The sequence below is a fragment of the Piliocolobus tephrosceles genome, chromosome 7 (assembly GCF_002776525.5).
Source record: "Piliocolobus tephrosceles isolate RC106 chromosome 7, ASM277652v3, whole genome shotgun sequence".
NCBI classification, from domain to species: domain Eukaryota; kingdom Metazoa; phylum Chordata; class Mammalia; order Primates; family Cercopithecidae; genus Piliocolobus; species Piliocolobus tephrosceles.
In genome coordinates this window covers 109,686,901-109,714,172 of record NC_045440.1, presented here as the reverse complement: position 1 = coordinate 109,714,172, position 27,272 = coordinate 109,686,901, and the positions used below count along the sequence as shown (strand labels likewise).

Sequence of the window (27,272 nt, the reverse complement as noted above, 5' to 3'; positions counted from 1 at the left end):
CAATGTTGCAATGTAAGATCTGCATATGAGGCTGTCTGGAAGTGCCTTCTAGTCTATGACATGATAAGGGACTGTGCTAGAATGTAAATCAATGTACTTCCTTCCTTGAAAGAATCTTGCAATGGAAAAAAAAAAAAAAAGTGATTTACATTTTGGCCCAAGCTTCTCATGTTGTTACAGACCAGATAGCAAAATTTCAGATGAATATTTTCTGTAGAATTGATCTAAAAGTAGATCGCCCAGTTCTCTTTCCCTCACATCCAATATTGAATCCATCAGTAAATCTTCTGCGTACTACCATTTTTTGCACATTACCTTCGAAATATATCCCAGATCCAGCTACTTTTACCACATCTACTGCTACAATCATAGTCCAGGCAGTCCTTATTTCTCACGTCACAGCAACAGCCCATTAAATGGTTTCTCTGCCTCTGCTCTTACCCTGCTCTAGTCCTGCCCCCTTGGCAACCAGGGCGAAGCTTCCTGAAAGCATCCATTTGATCAGGTCACTCCTGCGCTTAACATTCTTCAGTGACATAAACATTTGCTTAGGACTACTTCCTTGATTCTCGCTACCTCACAGGCTGCTCCTTCTCATTTCCCTTGCCTGGTGCCCCCTGTCTTCTTATCCTCTAAATATTGGTCAACTCTCAGGTCAATCCTCATGTTCCTTCTCTTTTCTGTTACTGCTCACCAACCCTCATGCTTGTCATGCTTTACCACATTGTCAGAATGTTTTCTTCAAAGCTCTTATTTATGTTATTTATGTAGTCCCTGTTTATCTGCAGAGGAATACATTCCAAGACCTGCCAGTGGCTACCTGAAACCCAGGATATTACCAAACCCAATTGCCATCAATCAGAACATGTTTCTGTTCATGGTTTCCACCCACAAATTTAATGATTTTTCCATCTTAACTAGTCACTCATCATGCACTCTGGCTGTCACTTTGGCAGTCTGAGGTGCAACCGCAAAACTAACATAAATTTTGTTTTCCTTCTCCACAATTTCTTGGCTAGATCTAGTCTTACTGTAGATTTTTGCAACCTCAGCATGTGATTAGTTTCCCTTTCCTTATTAAGTTGAGAACTTTCACCTTTTCACTTAAAGGAAGCACTTTCCAGTTTCTCTTTGGCATATCCAAATTCCAGCATCACTACTCTTGTGCTTTGGGGCCATTATGAATAGTAAAATAAGGATGACTTGAATACAAGCACTACAATACTGCAACAATAGCTACGATTACTGAGGCTATGGGTGGGTAGGATCTATAGCATGGATACGCTGAACAAAAGGATGATTCACACCCCAGTTGGGCCACAGCAAGATGGCAGATTTCATCATGTGTTGATATGGTTTGGCTGCGTCCCCATCCAAATCTCATCATGAATTGTAGCTCCCATAATCCCCATGTGCTGTGGGAGAGACCCGTTGGGGGCAGTAAATGAATCATGGAGGCGGGTTTTTCCCTTGCTGTTCTCATGGTAGTGAATAAGTCTCACAAGATCTGATGGTTTTATAAAGGGCAGGTCCCCTGCACGTGCTCTCTTGCCTGCCACCACATAAAACGTACTTTTGCGCCTCCTTTTGCTTTCTGCCATGATTGTGAGGCCTCCCCAGTCATGTGAAACTGTGTCTATTAAACCTCCTTTTCTTTATAAATTACCTAATCTCTGGTATTTCTTCACAGCAGTGTGAAAATGGACTAATACATGTATGCTACTAAGAATGACAAGCAATTTAAAACTTATGAAATTTATTTCTAGAATTTTCCATTTTTCAGACTGTGATTGACCACTGGTAACAGAAACCTTGAAAAGGAAAACTACAGTTAAGTGGGAGACTGCTGTGTGTGCTTGTTTTTTTGTTCTGTTTGTTTATATTTACTTCCAAGAATGATGCAACTTAATGCTAATACAAATCTTGCATTTATAATGGTTTCCACTGAGACTTTTTGTTCTACTTTTATTTTAGATGCTGGAGCATAAATGCAAGTTTGCTACATGGGTGTGTTGCAGCCGTGTAGTGAGCACAATACCCAATAGGTAGTTTTTTGAGTCACATCTTCCTTTCTCCTTCCCCGGCTAGTAGTCTATAGTGTCTCCTGTTCCCAGGTTTAGGGTCATGTATTCTCAATGTTTAGCTCCAATTTATAAGTGAAAACATGCAGTATTTGGTCTTCTGCATTTATTCACTTAGGATTATGGCTTCCATCTCCATCCATGTTGCTGTAAAGGACATGATTCCATTCTTTTCTTATGGCTGCATAATATTCCATGATGTATATATACCATTATTTCTATATACAATCCACCATTAATGGGTACCTAAGTTGATTCCATGTCTTTGCTACTGTGAATAGCCCAGCAATGAACATACAAGTGCATGTGTCTTTTTGGTAGAATGACCTATTCTCCTTTGGGCATATACCAAGCAATGGGATTAGTGGGTCAAATGGTACCTCTGTTTTAAGTTATTTCGGAAATCTCCAAACTGCTTCCCACTATGACTGAACTAATTTACATTCCCACCAACAATGTATAAACGTTCCCTTTTCACTGCAGCCTCACCAGCGTCGTGTGTTTTTTGACTTTAATAATAGCCATTCTGATTGGTGGGAGGTGGTATCTTATTGTGGTTTTGATTATTTATTTCTATGCTGATTAGTGATGATGAGTATTTTTTCGTATGTGTATTGGCCATTTGTATGTCTTCCTTTGAGAAGTGTCTGTGAATGTCCCTTGCCCATTTTTTAATGGGTTTATTTGTTTTTTTGCTATTGATTTAAGTTTCTCATAGACTTTGGACATTAGACCTTTGTTGGATGCTTAGTTTGTGAATATTTTCTCCCACTCTATAGGTTGCCTGTTCACTTTATTGATAGTTTATTTTGCTATGCAGAAGCTCTTTAAAATGGTCCTACTTGTCAATATTTGGTTTTGTTGCAATTGCTTTTTGGGACTTAGCCAAACATTCTTTGCCAAAGCTAATGTCAAGAAGGGCATCTCCTAGGTTTTCTTCTAGGATTTTTGTAGTTTGAGATCTTACATTTAAATTTTTAATCCATCTTGAGTTAATTATTGTATTTGGTGAAAATAAGGGTCCAGTTTCATTATTCTGCATATGGCTAGCCAGTTATGTCTGCACCATTTATTGAATAGGGAGTCCCTTCCCTATTGCTTGTTTTTACCAATCTTGTTGAAAATCAGATTGTGTGGCTTTATTTCTGAGATTTTTACTCTGTTCCATTCGTCTATGTGTGTATTACTCCATTCTCACATTGCTATGAAGAAATACCTGAGACTGGGTAATTTAAAAAGGAAAGAGGTTTAATTGACTCACAGTTCTGCGGGGCTAGGGAGGCCTCAGGAAACTTACAATCATGGTGGAAGGGGAAGTAAACATGTCCTTCTTCACATGGCTGTAGCAAGGAGAAGTGCCAAGCAAAGGGGAAAGTCCGTTATAAAACCATCAGATCTGGTGGAACTAACTCACTCACTATCATGAGAACAGCATGGGGGTAACAGCCCCCATGATTCAATTACTTCCCACTGGGTCACTCCCATGACACATGGGGATTATGAGAACTACAATCAAGATGAGATCTGCAGGGGGACATACCCAAACCATATAAATATGTCTGTCTTTGTACCAGTAACCATGTTGTTTTGGTTACTATAGCTTTGTAGGATAGTTTGAAATTGGGTAGTGTGATCTAATTCTGGGAAGAATGACATTGATGCTTTGATAGGAATAGCATTGAATCTATAAATTGCTTTAGACTGTATGGCCATTTTAACAATATTGATTCTGCCAATCCATGAGCATTGCATATTTTTCTATTTATTTGTATCATCTCTGATTTCTTCCAGCAGTGTTTTGTAGTTCTCCTTGTAGAAGTCTTCCACCTCCTTGGTTAGCTGTATTCCTAAGTATTTCCTTTCTCTGTGGCTATTGTAAATGGGATTGTGATCTTGATTTGACTCTTAGCCTGAACATTATTAGTGTATACAAATGTTACCGATTTTTGTACATTGATTTTGTATGCTGAAAACTTATTAAAATAGCTTATCAGTTCGAGCAGTCTTTTGGAAGAGTCTTTGGAGTTTTCTAGGTAGAGAAGCAAAGAGAGATGACTTGATAACTTACTTTCCTATTTGGGTGCTTTATATTTCTTCCTCTTGCCTGATTGGTCTGGCTGACTTCCAGTACTAGGTTGAATAGGAGTGGTTAGAGTGGGCATCCTTGTCTTATTTCAGTTCTTGCGGGGAATTCTTCCAGCTTTTGCCCATTCAGTATGATGCTGGTTGTGAGTTTGTCATAGATGGCTCCTATTATTTTGAGGTATGTCTCTTGGATGATTGTCACTATAAACTGGAAAGCAAAGTCTGTGAAAGGAAGGATTTCTCTGGTGTTATTCACCACTTTTCCCCCAATGTTTAGCAAAGAGTGCACAATCAATAAACTTGCTGAATGAAAGAATGAATGAATGAATGAGCTGTGAATCCCTGAAATTCAGAATGAAAATGACTTACAGTTTATTATGCAGGTATTTTAAGAATATACTATATATATGTACACATATATATATTTACATACACATATATACACACATACGTTCTTTCTCTCTCTCTCTCTCTCTATATATATATGTATGCTTTTAGGTTGTCAAGGGAGGTGTTCTTAAATCAACTCTGATCAATTCTGGTAAGAACCACATTCATGACAGGCTATAGAAATTATTTGGACATTCCTTCTACTTTTGTTGCCCAGATGTTGCTCCTCTGTGGTCCATGCTATTCTGCATTGGAACAGTCCCTTCCTTGCATCAGAGTCTGTACTGTAAATAACAGAATGCTCAGGCTGTCAGCAATGTTCCAAGTGCAGTGCTCATGAAGTCAGAGTCAACACTTGGACTTCTGCAAGCCCAGCTCTCTCTTTTCTTAATTTCACAAAATTTAAGGAGGCTCCCACATCTTCCAATACACTTCACCTGCCAGTAGTAAATTCTCATAGCCCAAGGACCCTATCTGTTTTCATGGCCAGCTGTCTTCAGGCTGCAGCTGTAGGTCCCATCCAGCAGGCTCTGCACTCTGCATGGGTGTGGCCATGGCAACAGGATATGCTTCACACCTCACTCCTTTTGGTAGAAGAACTTGCAGACAGATCCAAATGCACAGGAAACTCCACTGCACAGAAGTTTGGATTCCAGCCACTTCCCATGTGAGACTATGAAATGTTCCATCTGGCTGGAACAGCTCAGAGGAGCTCTGCTCTGTTAGCTATATAGGCTTGTAGAAACAGGAACTAATAACAAATCGAGCATTGGAAGCAAACACCAAATTTAAATGTGAATGCTAATTTTGCTTACTAGAAAAATTCCTTATAGATACAAATGTCAGAACTTTTTTTTTGTCACCAAGGCAATAGTTTATTAAGCCATTGGTTCACTAAATACAGCAGAGTTTCATTATGCTCATGCTACTTTCTTCTGTACAGAATATTTTTTTTGAAATGGGATGTTATTCCCATTAAATTACCTGGGAAGGAGAAACCTATTTTTCCTATTGCAGTATCATAAGAGATAATGAACACCTTACTTCATACATTCTATGATGCCATGTGGGAAATTGGTGTATATTGCACTTTTCCCTCTAATTAGAAGTAAGCCAACCAAAGTGTTTCATAACATACTTGGAGACCAGTCAGACTGCACCTTGGAAGACAATGTTTTCTGGTCACTGAAAAGATATGCAGATTATCTCTTCTTATAGCTTAGTAACCATGTTCTATTTTTAGTTAAAAAGCTTATCTTATAACCCTTCTTAGCAGAAATTATTATCCACAGGACAAGTATCATTGTAAGATAAAGTGAATCTTAATAATACCTCCAATACCCCTGACCTCCTTTTAGCCATGAACAATCCTAATTTATACATGTTTCACATGTCTTTTCATAAAGAAATCATAAGCCTCTAGCATAAACTTACACCAGAAATGTCATTTTAGTTCCTGTTTTTCTGCTTTCCACTTTAAGTCTATAGGACTTTTGAAATACTCATTTTTATTACCGTATTTTTTCTTTCCTGTTGTTAGGAGGAAATGTCTGTAAGAAACTGATACCTACGATACTAAATGGAATAAAGCTGCAGCAGAATTTTGTATTCAAAATGACTGACTCATATTTTCTAGCTATTTAACGTCCAAATGAGAACATAAATGGCTCTTATTGCTGAGTTACTAGAAATAGAGAATCGACAAGATAATTTGTCTTTTATTATTTTTACTGCTTGTTCCCTCTAATCTTGTTATTCATGTTACAGACCATTACTGGAGTTGTAATACCTTATTCATTGAACAATAGACCTTAGAATACCTCATGCTAAAAGAAAATGCATGAGAAATAAATGTATCCATGGATTTCAAATGGCAAAGCTGTAACTAGGATTCATCCAGCTCATTTATGTTTGTTTCTGTAATACATAGCAACACAAAGTCTCTCATTTCTGTATATGAGAAAAACTGGGATTCTACAACCTCGGAATGTAAAAAGCTTTTGTTAAAACATCCAGTGCTACTTAAAGAAAATGGAAACAGGACAGAAGAGTTACCACCTTCTTTGGTTTCTCTTACAAACTCTTTTTGTCTCAGGGCAACAGAAATTTTGACATCTATACCAGATGATATCTTCAGACTCTCCCTTCCTGCTTCCACCTCAGTCAGTGTAGGGACAGTTTAGGCAGCATTTATGTTTTAATTCTTTTCATTTAAAAACAAATAAACCTAACTTAAATTAGCTTAAATAGAAGTGAAAAATGGGTTAATGCAGCTGAAATATTCAGAAATCATATTGGCTGCAGGTGTGGTAGGATTAATGGGCTAGATGTAGTTTTTCACTTTTTGTTTTGTTTTGACTAATTTCACTTTCAGGCAGGCTTCCTCCATTGGATAGCAAAGATGGGCATCAGCTGCACTAGGCAAGAATCCTAAGAGCTTTGTAACCTCCATAAGAAAGACAGCATGTTTTTAGCGTTCTGTCAAAATCCCAGGGAATACGGTCATCATTTTACCAGCTTAGATCATGAATCTATCCTTGAGCAACTCACTGCGACTAGAGGTGAAAGTTATTTGGCTGGAGCAAATAAGCAAGTTCACATGCTTGCCCCTAGGGGAACAGGAGCAAAAGTGTCATATTAGCCCCACATCTACCACAGGACTGAAAAAGTCGGTTACCAGGTGAGGGCAGTCCACAAAGGAATGTTGCATAGATTAAAGACACACATTCCCAGAAGGAGGGATAGTCCACAAAGGAAAGCTGCATAAAGATGCACATTCACAGAAGTACAGTCTCAAAAACAGAACCTGCTAGAGAACAAGGTCCTCTGATAGTAGTCAGACCCTGAGGCTCTTGTTGACATCATGTATAAAGATGCCACACACACGGAAAAATAATTCTCTGCAACTGCTCTAGTCATCTCCTCTGAATATCCTTGTCTAAGGAGCCTTTGAAAGTGCCTCACGATGCAGAATCAATATGCAACTTCTTACGTCTTCTGCTTACTAGATAAAAGTACCTGGTGACTAATAATGAGCCTCCCAAGTGCAGGTGGAGGCCAGCTGTTTCAGCACAAGCTGTCTTCGCTTCACGTGAAATGTTTCAGATATTGTACATATGCAGACACACAGACCCAGGTTGGCAGCATTAAACAGAAGACACTTGTTACTGTCCAATGCTCCAAAATATCCACAAACAAACTCTGAGTTTCCATGAGAATAATATAATGAGCTGGCAAGTAATTAACCCCCACTGGTAGTTAACGCTGCCCAATTAGTCTGCAGACAAAATTTTCTCATTTAAAAAAATATACACATGAAATGAAAACTGCATTTTATATTCTTACTCAAATGATCTAAAGATTGCAAGGACTTTTAATTCAGAGGAGTAACTGAAGGGCCATGTACACGATTGTTTAGTATGACTTTGGCTCATGTTTGCTAATCAAATGGGAGACTCAAAATTTTCTAGAACATCACACACCGGGCCTGTCGTGGGGTGGGGGCAGGCGGGAGGGATAGCATTAGGAGAAATACCTAATGTAAATGATGAGTTAATGGGTGCAGCACACCAACATGGCACATGTATACATATGTAACAAACCTGCATGTTGTGCACATGTACCCTAGAACTTAAAGTATAATTAAATATATATATATATATATATATATATATATATATAAGAATTTATATGCACTAGAGATTACCATCCCTAAAGGGACTATTTTGCTACACAATTCAATTCAATTGCAGTAACAATACCTCCAGCCCTTTATTATAAACTTCAAATAAACAAGTAAGCTATGGCAATAGCAAGCAAACAGCTGAATAATTTTAACAGCCTTTTTTTTAAAAAAAAAAAATTTGAAGTTAATGTTAATAGCATTTTATAATGGAAACGTTACAAACAATTCTTCAAAGGCAAATGACAAAGGCAAGTGGTTTAGAGTTCCCTCCCCTCAGAACCTCAGAGAACCTAAGTAATTTAATCCTAGCACTGAAACTGAAAGCTTGCTGTCCAGAGGTGAAGGCACATTTGTAATGTTGTATATGTATTATGGTATATGTATCATGTCCATTATGTTTAAATAGAAGACTTTTTCTTAAAGTTGCTAAGCATGCTGATTTTGCCGAATACTATCTGTTCTCTTGGATAATAGATATAGTTATGTCTGTTCCAATAAAGGATGGTGGATCATGTCACCCCCTGCTTCAAAGACCAAAATCCCTAGCCTCACCAAGAGGACTCTGGATTATCTGGCACTGGCTTACCTCTCCAACTCCATCTGGTCCCACACTCACCTTGCCCCAGACACTCTGACCATCTTTTGTGTCCTCATATGTGCCAACCTATCTCCTCTGCCTGGAACACCTCTCTACTCCTGCCCCCAGCTCCAAGTGGCCTTCAACCTAGGCAGCCCCTCCTTTCCCGTGCAGCGTAACCTCCTGGCTCCCTCTGCTTGGCCTTCAGAGTACCTCCCAGGTAGTCTAATTGACATCCTCTCCCCAGCACACACATTATACTATTAGCTCCATGAAAGCATGGGCCATGTTTGCTTTACCCCTTATTGTATCCTGTGTTCAGCTGAGTGCCTGGCACATACTTGGATCCCCAGCCTTTGTTAGAAAAATGGTCTGTGCATTTGGGAAGATGCTGTTTGAAGAGTTAAAAAAAAAAAGTTCCATGCAACCTAAAACTGCTGATTCCCAGTAAATACATTTTCATTTGGCAGATGTCACTATGATTAGCATTCCTTGAATACATCAGGAAGGCCACAGTAAGAGTATTTTAGTAACTTCCGGAAATTCCTAAATAACTGTGAGGTTTCACTGACCTGAGTTAGGTCAATGACACAAGTTAAACTAAAGCAGATTTTACTCTAAAAGAGGCAAAACTTCCTGTCAGGGAGTCAAAAATGAAATGAGCTTTATTAAAATAGAAAGTTTAGCTGTAAAATGGGTATGTATCTAATTGTAAGTGTGACTCATGGGGAAGCGATTCTCCTACTCCTCAGGGGGATGCCCTTTGACTACTACCTCCACTGATATTTAAGTCCCTCAAATGATATGCTTTGGCATAACAGCCCTTAGAATAAATAAAGTTTAAAAGGTAAGAGTATAGATCTTGTCAAGGGTGATACGTTCCCTTAAGTCATACCCAGCCTACCAGGGAACTACATTAAAACGTACAAAAATATCCCTGATCTATGGGCCTGGAAGTTTGACATCAGTCCTCTGGAATTCACAAACACATGAGATTGAACCCAATAAACTGAGAGTGGCCTCTCCCCATACGGGGTTCCAGGGATCCAGAGTCATGCATATGGGATGGTCTAAAACCTAGGCCTCCTGATAAGAAATGTTACAATGGGTTGCACACAGCACTTAGAATTCTAAGACTGAGTTGGCTCCACATAGGAAAAGCCCTTTAGAAAGCCCACAGAGAATCTACAGATGCTCAGAAACGTGCCCACTCAGCAAATGGCATGAAACCTGCTAGAACCAGTGTTTCCTATGGAATTGCATAGCTGACATCTGGCAGATCAAGCACAAGTGTGGTCAGAACACCCTCAATAGTTCTGGCTTTCTGGACCAAGCCAGTGTTCACAATGAATAGAACTTACTACTGGGAGAAGTCAAAGAAAGATTTTAGGTTCTTCATCTTTTTTGGTTCTATGAATCCCTCTGGGAGTCTGCAAAACCTATAATATATTCTAAAAATGAGATACATAGGATTTCAAATGAAACTAAATGCAATGAAAAACAGTTATCAAATTTTAAAAGAATGAAATTTTGACACAGTTTATGTGTTTCTTTATTAATACAGTTGACCTTTGAACAACACAGGTTTGAACTGTATGGGCCCATTTATAAGTGAATTTTCTTCCATCTCTGCCACCCCAAGAAAGCAAGACAAGCCCCTCTTCTTTCTGCTCCTTCTCAGCCTACTCAGTGTGAAGAGGATAAGGATAAAGACATTTATGATTATTCACTTCCACTTAATGTATAAACATATGTTCTCTTCCTTATGATTTTCTTAATAGCATTTTCTTTTCTCTAGTTTATTATAAGAATACAGTATATAATATGTATAACACACACAATCAACTATGTTATTGATAAGACTTCTGGTCAACAGTAGACTATTAGTAGTTAAGTTTTTGAGGGGTCAAATGTTACATGTGGATTTTCAACTGTGTGGCAGGTCAGCACCACTAACTCTCCTATTGTTCGAGTCAACTATACTTGAAATAAAAAGTTATAACAGTAGGTCTAATAATCATATTTTCAAAGTTGTGATGAGCATAAATGATTTTTCAAAATATCTGCAAACAACTGTAATGTGATATATTCTCTATGACTTCCATTGGTGACAAAGTAACAGGTACTGCTAATTACTTATGTGCTTTAGGACCCACACCCATAATTAATGAAAATGCCAAATTTCAATTAGAGGTCAGTAACAATAAAGATGTCATTTTCTCTGTCCAGGTTTGTGAATTAACTGAATTCTATCCATGTCAGTGAGCTACAGGTTAAAAACGCCTATTTTAGAAAGACTTTAGATTAATTTTTAAAATCATTTAAACTTGGCGACTCCATGATTAACTTGACATAAGTCTGGGGTGGGGGAAAGTTGCATATATACTGATAAATGTGTTTGAGTTTAAAAATAGAATATAGCATATAAATCAGTAGTATTTTATGTATTATAATGAAAAAAATTCAGATAGTATATAGGATATTTTCCTTACTGAAAAATTATGGTCGCTCATTCCCGGCCTTATATTCTCCCCTTCTAAGTACTCCTGATTTCTATATAACTGTCTTTTTTTTTTTTTTTTTTTTTTTGAGATGGAGTCTTGCTCTGTCACCCAGGCTAGAGTGTAGTGGTGCAATGTCTGCTCACTGCAAACTCCACCTCCCAGGTTCAAGCAATTCTCCTGTCTCAGCCTCCTATGTAGCTGGGACAACAGGCGTGCACCACTGCACCTGGCTAATTTTTGTATTTTTAGTAAAGACGGGGTTTCACCATCTTGGCCAGGCTGGTCTTGAACTCCTGACTCCTGTTCCACCCACTTTGGCCTCCCAAAGTGCTGGGATTACAGGCGTGAGCCACCGCACCCGGCATATAACTGTCTTAATCTACTTCCAAACATTTACATTTTCCAAACGTTTTCATGAAATTTTCATGGCTGCTGCCCCAATGATTATCCTCAGTGATCACTGATACAGTGGTGCAGTCTGTAAAATTCCCTCTGTTCTTTTCTATTGCCAAGTAAAATTCTATTCTGTGGAATCCACGACTATAATTTGTTTATCCATTCCTCAACTGATAAGACACCTGGGTTATTTCCAATTTGGGGCAATTATGAACGCAACTGCTGTAAACTTTTGAGTTCTCTGGGTCCAACCTTAGTCTTAGGCCCTACGGATCTGGGCCTTGGGTTGGCTTTTCCTCAACTTTTCTGCCCCTCCCTCTTCATGTGGCACCAAAATATGCTCTGTATGTCTTGCAGACCTCTGTTTTGGATAAGCGCAGAACCCTGGGCTCTACAGTTTCTGCCCTTCCCCTAGTTGTGTAAGGCTTTTCACATGAGAGAAATATCTGGGGTGGTACGTGGGATTTTGTGCCTGTTCCTAAGGGCAGAGTCTCAGTACTTGCACACCTGTGGAACCAAACAAGGCTTTCTCTGGTCAACTTCTCTGTCCCCAAAGTTTCTGATAAGTACTAAGTAAAGGTCCCTGGGAAAGAACTCGTGGATGAGCACAGATTTCCCTTGTGTCTGAGACTCCCAGTTACTCTCAACTATCCTACTGGCCCTCACTTGATTTTTAAGAATTGAAAATTTTCACTAATGTCTTCTTCTTCACTTTTTACATGTTTAATTTTTTTTAATTGTGGTAAAATACACATGACATTACATACACCATGTGAACCATTTTTAAGTGTACATTTCAGTGGCATCCAGTACCTTCACACCGTTGTGCAACCATCACCACCATCCATCTCCAGTAGTCTTTTCACCTTTCAAAGCTGAAACTCTGTACCCATTAAACGATGACTCCCTATGCCTCCATACCCCACCCTCTTGCAACAACTGTTTTACTTTCTGTCTCTATGAATCTGAGTCAGAGACACAGGGGAGAAGGCCATGAGATGATGGAGATGGAGACTGGTGGCGTGATGAGTCTATAAACCAACAAATGCCGGGGACTGTCAGCAAAACTAGAAGCTAAGAGAAAGGCAAGAAGCAGATTCTCCCCATTCAGCCTCCAAAGCCTGAATGGCCATACCAACACCTTAACTTTAGACTTCTAGCATCTAGAACTGTGAGAGAATACATTTCTGTTGTTTTAAGCTACCCAGTTTGTGGTAGTTTATGTAGCCTTAGGAAATGAAAACAGTATTTCTGTTTACCATATAGACATTGTTGAGATAATACACTCAAGGGTTTTCCTTTTCTCTTTCCAGTAATTCATGATCACTAAAGCAAGTTTCTGCATCCTGAATGGACATCAGTCTAATGTGCCTGCAGGTACATTATCATTTATTCCCCTCTTCCAGTAGCAAAAGATTATAGATTATGCTTTAGGACTATTGGTTCAAAATAGCCTATTCTTCCCCCAAACACACACACACTCTCTCTCTCTGTCCTTTCTAAATGAGGAGTCTTGAGGACAGTGACACAATGATGGAAAACAGCTAGAGCTGATCCATTCCAGCACTGGGATATTATCCTGTCCAAGGTCTTGCTCTTCAGAATTTCCTTCAATTCCATGAACTCCTCCATAATCATCCAATGGATTCCTTTCTGCTTAATCTGAATATAATACACTTGTATTTAAGTCAGTGAAGGAACTCTGATAAGTTACAACATTGTAACTTTTAGTTTTGTTCTGTTTTGTTTTAAGATTTACCTCATTTGGACTTACCACTATTAGTAGGTTCCATTGATATTTCAGCCTTACTCCATTCTCTTCCACAAAATAATCTAAATGATTAGCTCAGAGCTTTTCTATGTACAGTTATCTATAATGTATCTATTACTGTTTTTGCAAATCTCTGTGCTTCAGTCAGAAGAGGCAGTTGATTGAAAACTTTTAAAAAAGGCATAGTTCCTAACTAAGCTACTAACAACCTTTTATTTTCAGTCTCATTAGACAGCAAAAATAATTTAAGAACTGCAATACCAAAGAAAACTTTACCTATAATGTTTAGGGACAAACATAATGTGTGCATGATACTCAAACATAAAACTCTTAATATATTATATAATCAACATCTGTGCCTTAAAAGCTATGTTAAAATGATCTCTATGTATTTCTTAAAATTACAGAATATTGTTATCATGCCAGAATGATAATTTTTTCTTCTTAGTTGTTCATTTCATATTTCAGATAATTAAAAACTGTATCTGAAACATTCACATGACTTTATGCTTTCTCTGTTATACACCCACCAATATGACTGCTGATTTGAAATTTAAAAACATGCCGGCAAAGAGGTAAAAATCTCACTTCAATGATACTTTAGTCGTGTGAAAGAACACCTTTCAACTTCTTTGGTTTTCTTAAGAACTTAAGAACCTAAATAGATGTAACAGATAAGGAAAATTTAGTTCATTTCTGTGGTTTTTAAGTTTTTAACTGCATTGTGCTAGAGTATCTCCCCCACCTCCCATGTTGGAAACTACATATGGAAAAACCAATTGATTGCTACGCTGACATACTTACCACAAGTAGACTACATTTTATAGTAGCCTGAAAGCTACTAACTTTAAAAATGTAGATATGTGATTTTATTTTCCCATTTTAAGACATTTTAAAATAAGGCACTTACATTTATTTATGTGACTAAACCATTGGATGAATGAAAACAGAAGAAAATATTTTTCACTCAAAGCCATTTATCATGGCTGTTAACATTCTTCTGCTTGATAAGTGATGTATGACATCCAGTGACTGATCTATGCAAACGGTGAAAAATAAATGAGAGAGAACATCCTTAGTGTGTGAACATATTAATTTAAAAAGTAAGATCACATTTTATCTTAGAAAATGAGTGCATTTAAGAGACTGTATTCAGCAGTCCTATTGGATGATTTGGATGATGTAGAATCTTTTTTTTTTTTTTTTTAATATACAAACATTTAACAAGTTAACCTTTCTGGATTTTTTTTTAGTTGCCCATGTTTGTAGAGACTAAGACTTGTTTGTTGCATAAATCTTAGTAGCCTTCCTGTAAAGTGTAATTTGGTATGTAGATGAAGGACCAGAGGCTAGTAAGGCAACCCAGGAACAAAGGAATAAATCACTGGATGTTAGATTAACAATTTTTATGATGACAGCTTCTCCTGACTTTTATCAGAAAACAGTGATTCTACTACCTAGTATCTAGTAAGAAAAACATTAATTTGTTCCTTGAACAAACAGTTGTTTGTAGCAAAACATAAATTCTAATGTGTACCCAGCCAGTCTAATGATGTAGGTTGAAGGAAGAGAGCTAATGTGCACTGGTGTCATTAATCTTGAAAATTCAGATCAATCACTAGAAACACATATTCAGTAATGGTACAGAAAGAATCCTCTAGACTTTAACTATGACCCAGATGAAATAAAACCATGATTCTGACATTTTTCTTTGGGGCCAAAAAGTAACAAAAATGCTGTGGTGGCTTCTTATTGTGCTAGCATACAATCAGCATACAAACAGCAATCCCTCAATTTTCTATGGGAAAACATACTTCCTCAACCAATATATTCCACCTTTCTGGCCACTATGACTGGTGGAGGGCTCTTGACCTGACCAGGGATATTTGCTAGAATTTCTAGGAAGAGCAGCTTCCTCTTTCCTCTGTAAAAAGCATGGGAAGAGACTGTCCTCTTCACTGCGTTTGAACTTGGGAACAAGAAGCTCTGAAAACTTCTGGCAGCCATCTTAGAACCCTGAAGAGTAAGCCTCTCAAGGACATACCCAAGACTTAGGAAGAGAAGCTAAGAAATCTCAAGGGAAACTGCAGTGCAACTGGTCACATGGTGTGAGCCCTGAATCAGGTCCCGCCTAGAGTCACACAGAGCCTCCGACTCCACTCACTCACACAGTTATTAATCATGTCTCTCTTTTTTTCCCTCGAGAAACTTGAGATCAGGCTTTTTGATTCTTGAGAGTAAAACAGTTGGAACTAATTCAAGCATAAATGATCACTTGCAAGGGCACAGCTGAAGTGTGGTGGAATTAGCAGAGTACAAGGACAAAGAGGGTGCCAGACATCATGCTAGCATCTTTCCTTGCTTATCTCACCGAATCATCATGGGAATTGATATGATTCTCAAAAAGTAGTAAGGTAGAAAGTAATTTGCCCAGTATTTTTGTAGTTAGTAACTCAGGAATAGAGATTTGAATAGAAACTTGTGTGGTGCTAAAGGGAATGTTCTTTCAAAGTTTCCATCTGTTCTGGTTTCCAACTTTAAGTCTTTCATAATTCCAATTGATCATATGCAGATCAGTCACCATAAATTACAAATAAGAATACATACATTATTTATTTTACAATGAACAACACACAGCAGGTTTTCAGATTTTTATTGAATCTGAAATGCTTCAATAAACCATATTAGCAACACCACTGAACTGGTATAAAAACATCTATTAACTTAATAACAGACTTATCAACAAGGGCCAATCTTCAATTTTCTGATCATCAAAAAATACATCCTAGTTGAAAGACATGATGCATATGGTATTGTTTGGTTTTAGATATCTTTACCTAAAGCTCTATTTATGTTCATCCCAATTAGGAAAAAATAAAAAGGCGCTTAATCTTTTTGACAATTTAGGTCAATACCTGAATTGAACATAATTGAGACCCATCAGTTACCTTTTTTTTTGGCTCTAGAAGACCCAGACTCTAACAACTGAAAGGAGAACTTCTTGAGCTAAATATAGGTTCTTGAGAATTTTTAAATAAATAGAAGAAACATGAATTTAACCAAGAAAATAAGCATGCTCATAAGAAGCAGAAGGTTTGGATGGAGATTTTGAAAACTGTAAACTAAGCTGAAATGATGCAGAGTGACTAATGACCTCGGGCAAATCACTTTATAATTATCTTCATTTTAAAGATGAAGAAATAAAGTTCCATAAAGTTAAGCTCATCTAAAGTCACAAGCTACTAAGCAGGGGTGCCAGATTTGACTGGAAAGCTCTTGATCCTCCCTAAATGTCTGTGCCTCTTTCCTTGTAAATGGGTGGTTAGTATTCTGGCTCATCAGTCAGTCTTTTCAAACACATCAGTTGATTGTCAAATCTGGTCAAAACACTGTTGCTCAAATCAAAATTGTGAAAATCAGGCTTCATAATCCAGAAGGCTGAGTTCAGTGTTTTGGTCAGTGGGGTCCCAGACCAAGGTCAAGCAACATGCATGTAATTCTGTAAAACAGACTACAGCCTGCACCTTTTACTGTGCCCCCAATGACAAACAGCATGTCTCTTTTACCTTCTTTAGGAGGATAGAGACAATTCTAAATCACAAAATTAGAAGGAACCGTATCAGCCATCTGATCCCAGGATTCAGATTCCAAACGACATCACTTAATGAATATTCCAGAGACAGAAGAGGGACACTATTTATAAAGAAGGCTGAAAGCCTGGGAAAATGTTCCAGGCTATTTGTTTCTTAAGATGAATAAGCATTTGTAAACAAAAGTAAAACCTTCCACAAACAAGGTTGCCTTTTTCCTGCATTGCTATTACTATCTTTAACAATTATAAGATAAAATGAAATTGTAAAAAAGATATTCTCTTTGCCGTTGCTACAGCATAAATTTCAAAATCTTGCTCTGTGTGTGTGTGTGTGTGTGTGTGTGTGTGTGGTTGCTCCCGAATTCAGCAAGAGCAACATAAGGTGTTTGATAAAATTCTCACATGACCCTCCTTCCAGCTGGGACAATAATTGACATGCCAGAGTAAGCAGAAAGTTTGTTTTTAGGTAAAAGGAGCTGCCATCTTATCAATATTTCCTTGTCCCCCAAATAAATATGGTTTCTCCAAATAAGTATACTTTAAAGCACAGGTATTGCCTAGTACCCAAAATAGCAAAAATGCTCAGGTCTGTAGTCTTTCTATTAATCTCCTCAAAATAGTGACACAGTATGCTTGGTCTTTGAAAGTGTGTGGTTAGAACCTTTGCCGAAAACACCATTAAAACAGAACTGATTTGAAATTCTGCTTCCTCTAGCTACCAGTGCCAGCCAGCCCATTGTCTTCTACCACTGTGGCTATCAGAAGTGCAAAAGGGCACACATCCATTCAACAAGTATCTGCAGGGAAGGAAACCACCTCTCCTTGCTCAGATGTCAAACAAAATCAATAACCATTTGCTAAGGAAAGGAAAAGAGAGACAAGAACTGATCCCTTTCACCTCAACTTTCTCATTCCCTCCTTGTCTAGGCTGTATAGAAATCCATGGAACTGTTTTCCCCTTAATGATTTCTTCTGCCTTCTGCATCTCACCAATTGTGTTCTGAAGTCTTTTCAAGAATCAGGAAATATCTCTATAATTGCTCCAAATTCAATGAAAATGAATACCCATCTTATGTTTCTTTGTACAAATAGACTTTGAGAGATATATCTGGGTATTGCAAGTGTAAGAGTCCCAGTGTCTAAAACAGAACCTGCTACTGTTGAGTTTACAAATGCTTATGGAATTTACAAATCTGATTATCATTGGTTCAAATCATATTTATTGGGTTTTCACATAGTAAAATGACAGCTGCATTCTATCAATACCAGCATTGCTTACACTGAAGTCATGTTTTCCCCAGTTCTTTCACTATTCCCTTGGGAAAGATGAAGTCTCTCTCTCTCTCTCTCTCTCTCTCTCTCTCTCTCTCTCTCTCTCTAATAGCAAGAATATGCAATTGAACAAACCAATTCAGTAAACATACAAGCAGATAAACTGAAGTTGCCTTTGTGAAAAACAAAGGCTATCCCTACTGCCTTTTTCCAAGACAGGCACAAATCCTCATTCCACCTAGAAGCAGAAAAGAGTTGTTTGTGTTTGTACCCACAGGAGAAAGGGCGGAGCGGGGTGGGGAGTTGCTGGGTTCCCCAGAGTCTTAGCAGGAGTATCAAGTCTGCTGCAAAACAGACCCCTGAGGGACAGTAATAGGTAAGGGTGAATGGAATGGTTATTAGAACAAGAAAGGAAGTAAGCAACCCTAATGATGATACCTTCAGAATGAATTCTGAAACAAACCAATAACAAAAATGGGTGGAATGGTGGGACGGAAGAGGAGGTAGAAATGATTACCAAATTTTAGTTTCACTAGGCCTCATTGTGCTAACGACAAGGCTTTTACCTAATAAGTGCTCTGAGTTCCTGCATGCAGGGGATATTAGAACAGTATCTTATTACATTTATCAGTGTAAGGTATTGTTCCTCCTTTCTAGTCAATGCATTGTGCTCCAGAATCAAAAGGCTTGATGCTTCTCAATACACTCCATGCTGTCAATTTCAAATGGAAATTAAATACAGTATGAGAAAATTATACGACATTCTTACCTTTCTATGTAGATACCTATAAATACTAAGGTTTCCTTTTGGAATTTTGGGGGGGCTTCAAATAAATATTTGCTTAACATTTTTCTCTGTTCAATCCCTCACTTGATAAAGAACTTACAAGTTGTAATTTTAATTAAATTCATTTTAATTAAAAATTAAGATTATCTCTTTTAAAAAGCAATTACCAAACAAGTTCAGTGAAATTAGTACAGCAGAATATTTTTGATTTGGTTTTATCAAACAATGTTTACTTAGTTCTCATGCATACATGCATATAATTCACCTTTTGGAAATTCTCAGTATGTCTTAGGGTTTTTTGTTTTTTGTTTTTTAAATGCTGAAAAACAGTTCTGCCAAAAGGAAGCCTCTTTAATTTCCTTAAAACAAGTGTTTTTGAACGTGGGACCATTTTGCAAAGAAAGTCTCTTATAAACTACTCTTGATTTTCAAGGTGGACTTCCAATAGGAATATTTGAAAGTATCCTAAAAGGGGTTGCTTTTAATATTAAGCACATCTTGTTGAAAATCAGGTTTCTCAAATTAAGCATTACTGACATTTGGGCTGGATAATTGCAGGAGGCTGTCCAGTTTATTGTAGAATGTTCGCAGCATCCCTGGCCTGGCCCACAAGACACCAGCAGCACCTCTCCCCCAAAGTTGTGACAACCAAAAATGTCTCCAGATATTGCCAGTATCCCCTAGGGGGCAAAACTGCCCCCAGTGGAGAATCACTGCTCTAAGCCTAGCAATAAGATCTATCCCTAAAGTGAGAGAAAGTTATTTCTCTTCTTCCACTTTGACTGACATCTCTGTTTCTCATTTTGCCTCCTCAAGCCATTTCACCACCTTTACTTTCTTCTTCTTCCTCTTCTTTTTTTTTTTCTCTGTAATGACTTTACCTTAGCGCAACAAAGATTCCATTGCCTATTTTCTAAAGCTTACCAGGATTTAGGGAACAATCCTCCAGAAAAAAAGTGTCCAGTTAGGCTTCCACTTAAGGACTAGGAACCAGCCCAAGGGTACAATCCTTTGTGTTTCAAATGCAAGAGGTGGGGAGTAAAAGATTCTCTCATCTCACATTAAATTTGGCATTCTATAATGAAGCCTTTTCCTGCACACACTCATAAGATCTACTCAGACCTACTCTCTGCTTTTATATGACACCCTAATCAATTTGGCCGATTTTCCCTCTTTCGTGACCCCCGAACAAAACAATACAGGCAGACATATCAGATGAAGTTTTATTTGAACAGCATTCTGTGCAGAACAGAATTAATGGCTGAAATGATCATTTATTTTACCTTCACATGATTTATAAAAATGACTGAAAAAAATCATAGCCATAAAAGCCAATAATGACAGAAGTCTTTTTATTCAAATTTTCCACCTTACTGATGTCCAGAATAATCAACGTATTTCAAAGGGTATATTTCAAAAACATACCCTAGCAACTCTGCCAGCCACTGTTACATGGAATAAGAGGACATGCCCTGGCCATTAGAACCGTGCTGTCCTCGCTCTTGTGTCCCTCCATGGGACAGACATCACCTTTTAAGACAACCGTGCCACTGTCTCCAACAGTTTTCCACAGAGTTCTTGTTTCTCTTCATCTGAATCTTTTCTGCGCAATTTGATGTCCTGAACTATTTCTGATGGTTGCACACAAGCTCTCAGGGACTGGATCTTTTAGTTATGAGACCAGCCCTCTTAGATAGCAGACAGTAGGTACAGTGCTTGCTCTCCCTTCTTTTCATCCTTCCAGAGTTGCCTTCATCTTCATTTCCTGCATCTCGTAAAGTCTCTCTGAAAATGTGAAACCGACGGCAGAACATGGCAAGCTGGATGGAGAAGCCGACAACCCCTCCCCCACTCTCACCCTCCAATGCCGGGTAGGGCCGGGCAGGTCTTGTTTCGGATCCTGCACACTGTGGAAGCTTCTTGCTTCCCTGTCTTGGTGGGTGAAATCTTTGCTGTTCAAAAAGGCGTTTTTGCATAGAGATTTTAGGACGTGTTTATTCTAGTAACCTAGTGTTTTCTTTTTCCACTATATTTACATGTCGGGAACTCCAGGGAGGCCCCCGCCAGAGAGTCCCTTAAATGCTGGTCTCTCTTCCTGCTTCTCCGTCCCGCTGGCCTTTTGGAGGCATGGTGGTTCCCTGTCCGCGGGCAACAATCACAGCATCACCTGCAAGGGGACCCCCGGAGTGACGCCTTGGAGATGAACCCTTTGAATTTGGGAACCCCTCTGACGGCCGGGACTCCCAGGATTCCCTTCCATGGAGGGAGTCCAGGTGGTCGCAGCCGGCGGCTGAGTCCTCCTTAGAGTGCCGAATCAGAGAAGACCCGCATCAGGTTTGGGGTGTAAGGGGAGAGGGAGAGGTTAGAGAGGCATCATTGGATAAGCAAAGAATGCTACTCTGGGAAAAGGAGGCAGAAAAGACGTAGGAAAGCATGTTCCCCTTAATCCCTTCCCGGTGCCGCCCGTGGATCCCTGGATCTTCTTGTCATGGAGACAGGCTGCAGCCACACACGCGACCCCGGGCCGGAAACATGCACACGCGCGCACACACACGCACACACACGCCCCGCCGCGACTTGCACGCTGCAGACTTCTGCCTGACTTCCTGGCCAAAAACACCGCACCTCTGGGGCCAGACCACGAATTCCTGTGGTCTAGAACTGACACCACTCCCCCTACCCCACCCTACTCCTGCAACACACACATTCAGACCCTACGCTGCACCCTGAGCATTCCAGGAACCACTTAAGGGAAGCCCGAGCAGCTCCCCCCTATAAACGACTACCTTCCCCACTGCCTGATGTCTATTTAAATCTCCTACAAGCTCGTCTACAGCGAGCCGAGGTGCATCTAAGCCAGGTAGTAGACGGAGGAGGAGCCCGGGGTGAAAGTGAACCTCAGAGAACAGTACAAAATCACTATTCAAGGGGCGGCATGGGGACGCCTCCAACCCTCTCCTGAACCTTTCAGGCCCTACCAGCAGCCCAGTTCCAACGCCCGATCCTGCACAGCTAGCTCCCTTCCTCTTCACTCGAATCCCTCAGCGATTTTCCAGCCGGCCCTTCCAGGCCACTTTCTACATCCATCCTCTCCCCAGCCAGTTCCCAACATGTGGCCTCGAGTACTCTAGCCGGAGACAGATTCCAGGCTGACTCCATCATGACGTGCCCCCTAACCTTGCACTGACTGCCCAAATTATCCGAGTCCTTCGGAGCTCACTGTCCCTTTCACCGGCATCCTTTGCTCTCGTTCAAATCCGCTTTCCACGCGCCCCACTTTACACCCATCCTCCTGCCGCTCTGGTCAAGACACGTTTGCTCTCCACTCTGCGCCCCCAACACTGTACTCTCACGCTGCTCCCACCCTATCCCCCGGTGACACCCCCACTTTCCTTCTGCGGCTGTTCCCTGGCCGGGCTCCCGCGCCCCAAGTCCAGCCTCCCCACCCGGTCCCCTCCCTCGCCGCACGGTCTTTCCTTCTTCCCAAGTCTGCCCTCTGGGCCCCCGCTGGAGCTAGTTCTGCCCTCCTGCTCTGCCCGTCGTCCCCGCTCGAACATCCCAATGGCCACCAGGTTTCAAAGTGGCTCGGACAGGCACCAGACACAGGGGACAGAGGCCAGCCGGCTCTCCCGGGCGCCAGCCGCTCCTCCCGCTACCTCTCCTGGACTCCCCCGGGCTCCAAGACCTCGCCCCACCGCCCAGCAGCCTCACAAACTTACTTGCGGGTCGCCAGGAGGGGGCTGCGGTGAGCGGCGGCGGGCCCAGCGGCGGCGAGTGCGCCCCTCTCGGCGGGGCTGGGCGGCGCGGCGCTGGCGCTGCGCTCCTGCGGCCGCGAGGTGAATGGGCTCAGCCTGACGCAGCCCAGCTCTGCCCCCGCTGCCGCCGGCGCCGTCGAGCGCTTGCAGACATGCTCAGTTTCCGGACCTGCCCGCGTGGAAGCTACCAAGAGCCGGCAGCGGCGGGGGAGACCGAGAGGAGCCGCGGGGCGCCGCGAGCCGGAGGCTACCACGCCGGGGGCGGGAGGAGCCACGCACAGCTAAAAATAGCTCTTGCGGAAGCCGCGAGGACTTAGCGCGCATCCCTACGCTAGCGCGGCCCCTCTGACTCGGGTTCTGGCTTTTGCACTCGCTACCGCGGCGGGTACCGGAGCTCGGATCCCCACCCGGGTGGAGACTGCGCCTCCAGTGCTGGCGCCCACTAGAATAGCCTGGACTAAGCCAGAGCTGCCCCAATTTCGGGGTCCCGCCTATCGGACAACTCTAATACTAGGTTCTCCCTAGAGAAGCAGAGGAAAGTTTTGTTAAAGCGATAAAAAAGCTTCTGCGTTACAAGGAAATTTATTCAGATTTACGGAGGAAAAAATGTTTTTCAGATGCTTCGGTTGCTGGGAAAAACAAGGAGGAAAGGAAGGCGAAGTCCGACAGCCTAGAGAGGGACCCAAGGCCGCTTGGAGCGGGTTGAAGGAGACTCTGCAAAGAGCTTCTAAAATTCAGAATTCGTTGCAAGGCGTTTGTGACTTCTTATTCTGCAGTATTTTGCATAATTCGTTAACACCCAACCCTGACCTTGGAGATTTTCCTGTTCCTGTCACCTGAACTGTAATTTACTTTCTCCACATGCTGCCTTCACTCCTTCCCCCTACAACCCGGTTTTAAATTGCAAAACGAAAAGGGCGCAAACTCTGGGTGGGTAGATTCCGAGACCTGAACTGGAACCTGGCTGTTCTGTAACCTTGAGGAAAGGAGTTGGTCCTGTTGCCGAGTTCGGGATGTATCCCAGATCTCCTGTGCATCCAGCAAACACTTTCAGCCACCTCACCTGCAAATTAGCTATTTCCCGCTATTAGTGTTCACTATATTCTACCTTAATTTCTGATCATTTATTATTTTTTAAAATTCTGTCCTTTAATGTGAGAGGTACAAATATTTCCTGGGTCAAATTTCAGTCTCCTTTCACTCACCTCTCACAGCCACCAAATGAGAGAATCATTATTATTCCCATTTGACAGACAGGGATGTTGAAATTTAGCGACAGGTGCTTATCTCTTGCCTGGAGTAAAGAGTCGTGAACCTAGGGTCGGCCAGACTAAAAACTTTCATGGTTTCCGCATAACCTGTTTCCCTGAATCAATAGCTTTACCTGAGATAAGGGCTCAAGAAAATTAGATACTAATTCTCAGTGGCATGGCGTGTCAACAATAAGCCGATTGATACGCCGATTGCGGGTTTTGTTCCCCATTATTTTCCCCTAATTTCTTTACGAGCATTCGCAGCTTAAATTTTCTGTTATGTTGAAAGTGATAACGTTTCATTTATTCAATCAGAAAGAATTTACTGAGAATCTTCGACAAGCAATGTACAGACTAGGTATGTATTTTAAATTTAGTTCAGACTGTGTGATAAAGCTACTTTGTTTTGGCAGTATTATAAATTAGTTAGACTGCTAACCCTACTAAATAATGTACATGTGTTTTTTCATAGAACTGTAGTGGAATTTGTCTATTTGAGTCAAGATGTCCTCTCTCCTAAGATATCTGCGCCCTTCCATCCACACTTGAAATTTAGTGCCATGTGCACCCCAAAATAAGTAATCAATTAAGGTTTGATCTTTTACTTTTTTACTGAAGCTGCAAATGTCATCTGCAGGACCAGGGCCACTTTATAGTGACAATATCATGTTTCTAATTTTCCATAGGTGATTCATTGGGAGATCAAAATGTGAATTTCCTTAGAGTGTCAAGACAGCTCATTCCTTTCTATCAGTGGTGAAAGAAGGTGAAAAATAAACTTTATTTTCATCCTGGTTGCTTTCATTCTTCCTCCTTCAGTAATTATTCTTAAGGTGGTATGACACTCTGAACATCTTCATGCTACAGCATGCATACTACCCATACTCATGAAACAGGGAAAATCTTGATTTCAAAGTCTCTTTGGTGTCCTATGGAAAAGTGTAGCTCAAAAACTTACTACATTCAGTACTCTCAGTAACAAGTGACAGGAACGCAATTCTAACTTAGGCAGAGAAAAATGCATCGGGCCATGTAACTCAGAAGTCGAGAAACAGCAGGGCTAGTCCTGGGCTTAACAACATCAGGAAGAATATGATTTTCTCTTTCTCTAACTTGCTTTCAGCATTACTTCCTATGCTGGTTTAATTCCCCTCACATTATGTCCATAGTGCCAGCCCTACACAGTTGACGAATTTTGTAACCTTACGAAGAAATCGAGTCTCTTATTCTGTTGAGCAGATCAGTCTTTGAAGGCGTACTCTTATTGGCTGTCCTGGCTCACACAATCAACACCTGCATCCTCTTGGGGATGAAAGATTCTCAAAAGGGAAAAAAGTATTTGGTTAGCAAAAGAAGGAATAGGGGATGTTTGCAAGATAGAAATAATGGATATCCAGTAAACTCATAGACTGGCCTGTTTCCCCATGGACAAAAAGGGACAGCAAGTGTGTTGGGACGTCTGTTGGTTTCAGTTATTCAGAAATGAGCAAGATAATAGTAATGCTTTGAAGTGAACTTTTCCCATCTCTTTTTAGGCTCAGATGCTTTGATTTGCCTGCCTAAGGGTAACAGAGAGTCCCCTCTTTGTTGCCTTTTCATCTTTATTTCAGGGCCCTGGTTATTTCCAAGGTGGTGCCACCCATGAAAGATGGCTAATGAGCCACCCAGCCAACTGACGCTTTCAGTCCCCAATCTGTTTTCTGCAGATAAAGGATATTTTCCGTATTATTAAAGCCCATTTTTTCTGTTTTGATTTAATGTACTTGATCATTATGTAAACCGTTTGATAATAAAAAGTGGGGGTTTTTCCATTATGCCTCAAAACATGAACAGATAGGGGGAAACGCTGCTGTCCTTAGAGTTTTGTATTATTTCTTATGCTAGAATTATTTAAATAATTGGCTGTCTTTTCTTTTCTCTCTACTTATCTTATGTAATTTGTTTGTTACCTCCTTTAATATTTGTTATTCTAGGAATAAATCAATGCAATCCATGAATCACCTAATTTAAACTGCATTTTATAGTTATGTTAAACTTATCAAATCCAGGATCTTTTCCTTGACCTTCTTCTCATGACTTTGTACATTGTCTTCTAGGAACTCCTCCTTAGCTCTGTCACACCACAGCACATATCTTTTTTTTTTTTTCTGTCTCTGAAACGGATTCTCACTCTGTTGCCCAGGCTGAAGTGCAGTGGCACTATCTCGGCTCATTGCAACCTCCGCCCCTAGGATTCCAGTGATTCTCCTGTCTCAGTCTCCCACAGACCACATCTTAACCTACACCTCGGATTATTCCTCTTCTCCTAGTTCTCTTTTATCTCATCTCTGTAGCTCTTTGTCCCTCTCTACACCTCTCTGCCTTTTGTTTTAGTTATCTACATACTTGCTTCTCCTCCCCCACTAAACCGCAAGTTTCTGGAGGACGGGGACAATGGCAAATGTATATCTGTGTGTATTTTATCATCATGGATGCTCAAATAGGTGCTTGCTGATGCATTGAGGGATTATAGGAACAGGAGGTGAATACTTAAGTCTGAAACAGGGGGATGCGTGAGTTGGGCACTAAGTCATCTGCTTTTAGGGAGTCAAGGAAAGATGGAGTGAGCTGATGCTGGAGGCAGGCTGACATGCAATATACACTACTAGTTTCACCATTTTGTGTAGGGATACCTCTGTATAGTCCCTTCTTTATTCCTTTACTTTCTCTTACTTTGAATTCCTTCACTAAGATCTATGCTACACTGCCAAGCATCTGGTATACTTCCAGGTATTGGCACTGACCACTGAGCATATTCTCCTTGCATTGCACAGAGACAAACCATTTTAGAGACTTGGACACTAGCCTGTCTTTCTATTGCACCTCTTTCATACCAAATTTGCTTTTAGAAAATCAGAACCAAGGTAGAAATGTGAAACAATCTATAAATGAGTTTTTTAAGAGAAAAGGAAATATCAAGACAGCTTCGTTAAAGAGCTATTAAAAGTTTGTCTTCTTGATAGCTATATTCCCATTATTAAAAAAACTAAATTTGGAGAACTAAATAGGAGTAGTTCAAAGTCACTTATGCCCAGATTATTTTTTCATTTCATGACTATAGATAAATGTCACAACAGATACATTA

At 40.3% G+C, this 27,272-nt stretch overlaps 1 protein-coding gene across 2 annotated transcripts in view; it reads right to left on the bottom strand.

Annotated features, from left to right (window-relative positions):
* OXR1 (oxidation resistance 1) overlaps window positions 1-23,081 on the bottom strand; it is a 476,607-nt gene extending 453,526 nt beyond the window's left edge. For both annotated transcript variants that reach the window (XM_023225081.2, XM_023225095.2), the window contains exon 1: window positions 22,860-23,081. The gene's annotated coding sequence lies outside the window, so the exon portion shown is untranslated. The remainder of the gene's footprint in view (window positions 1-22,859) is intronic.
* Window positions 23,082-27,272: the final 4,191 nt, after the last annotated feature.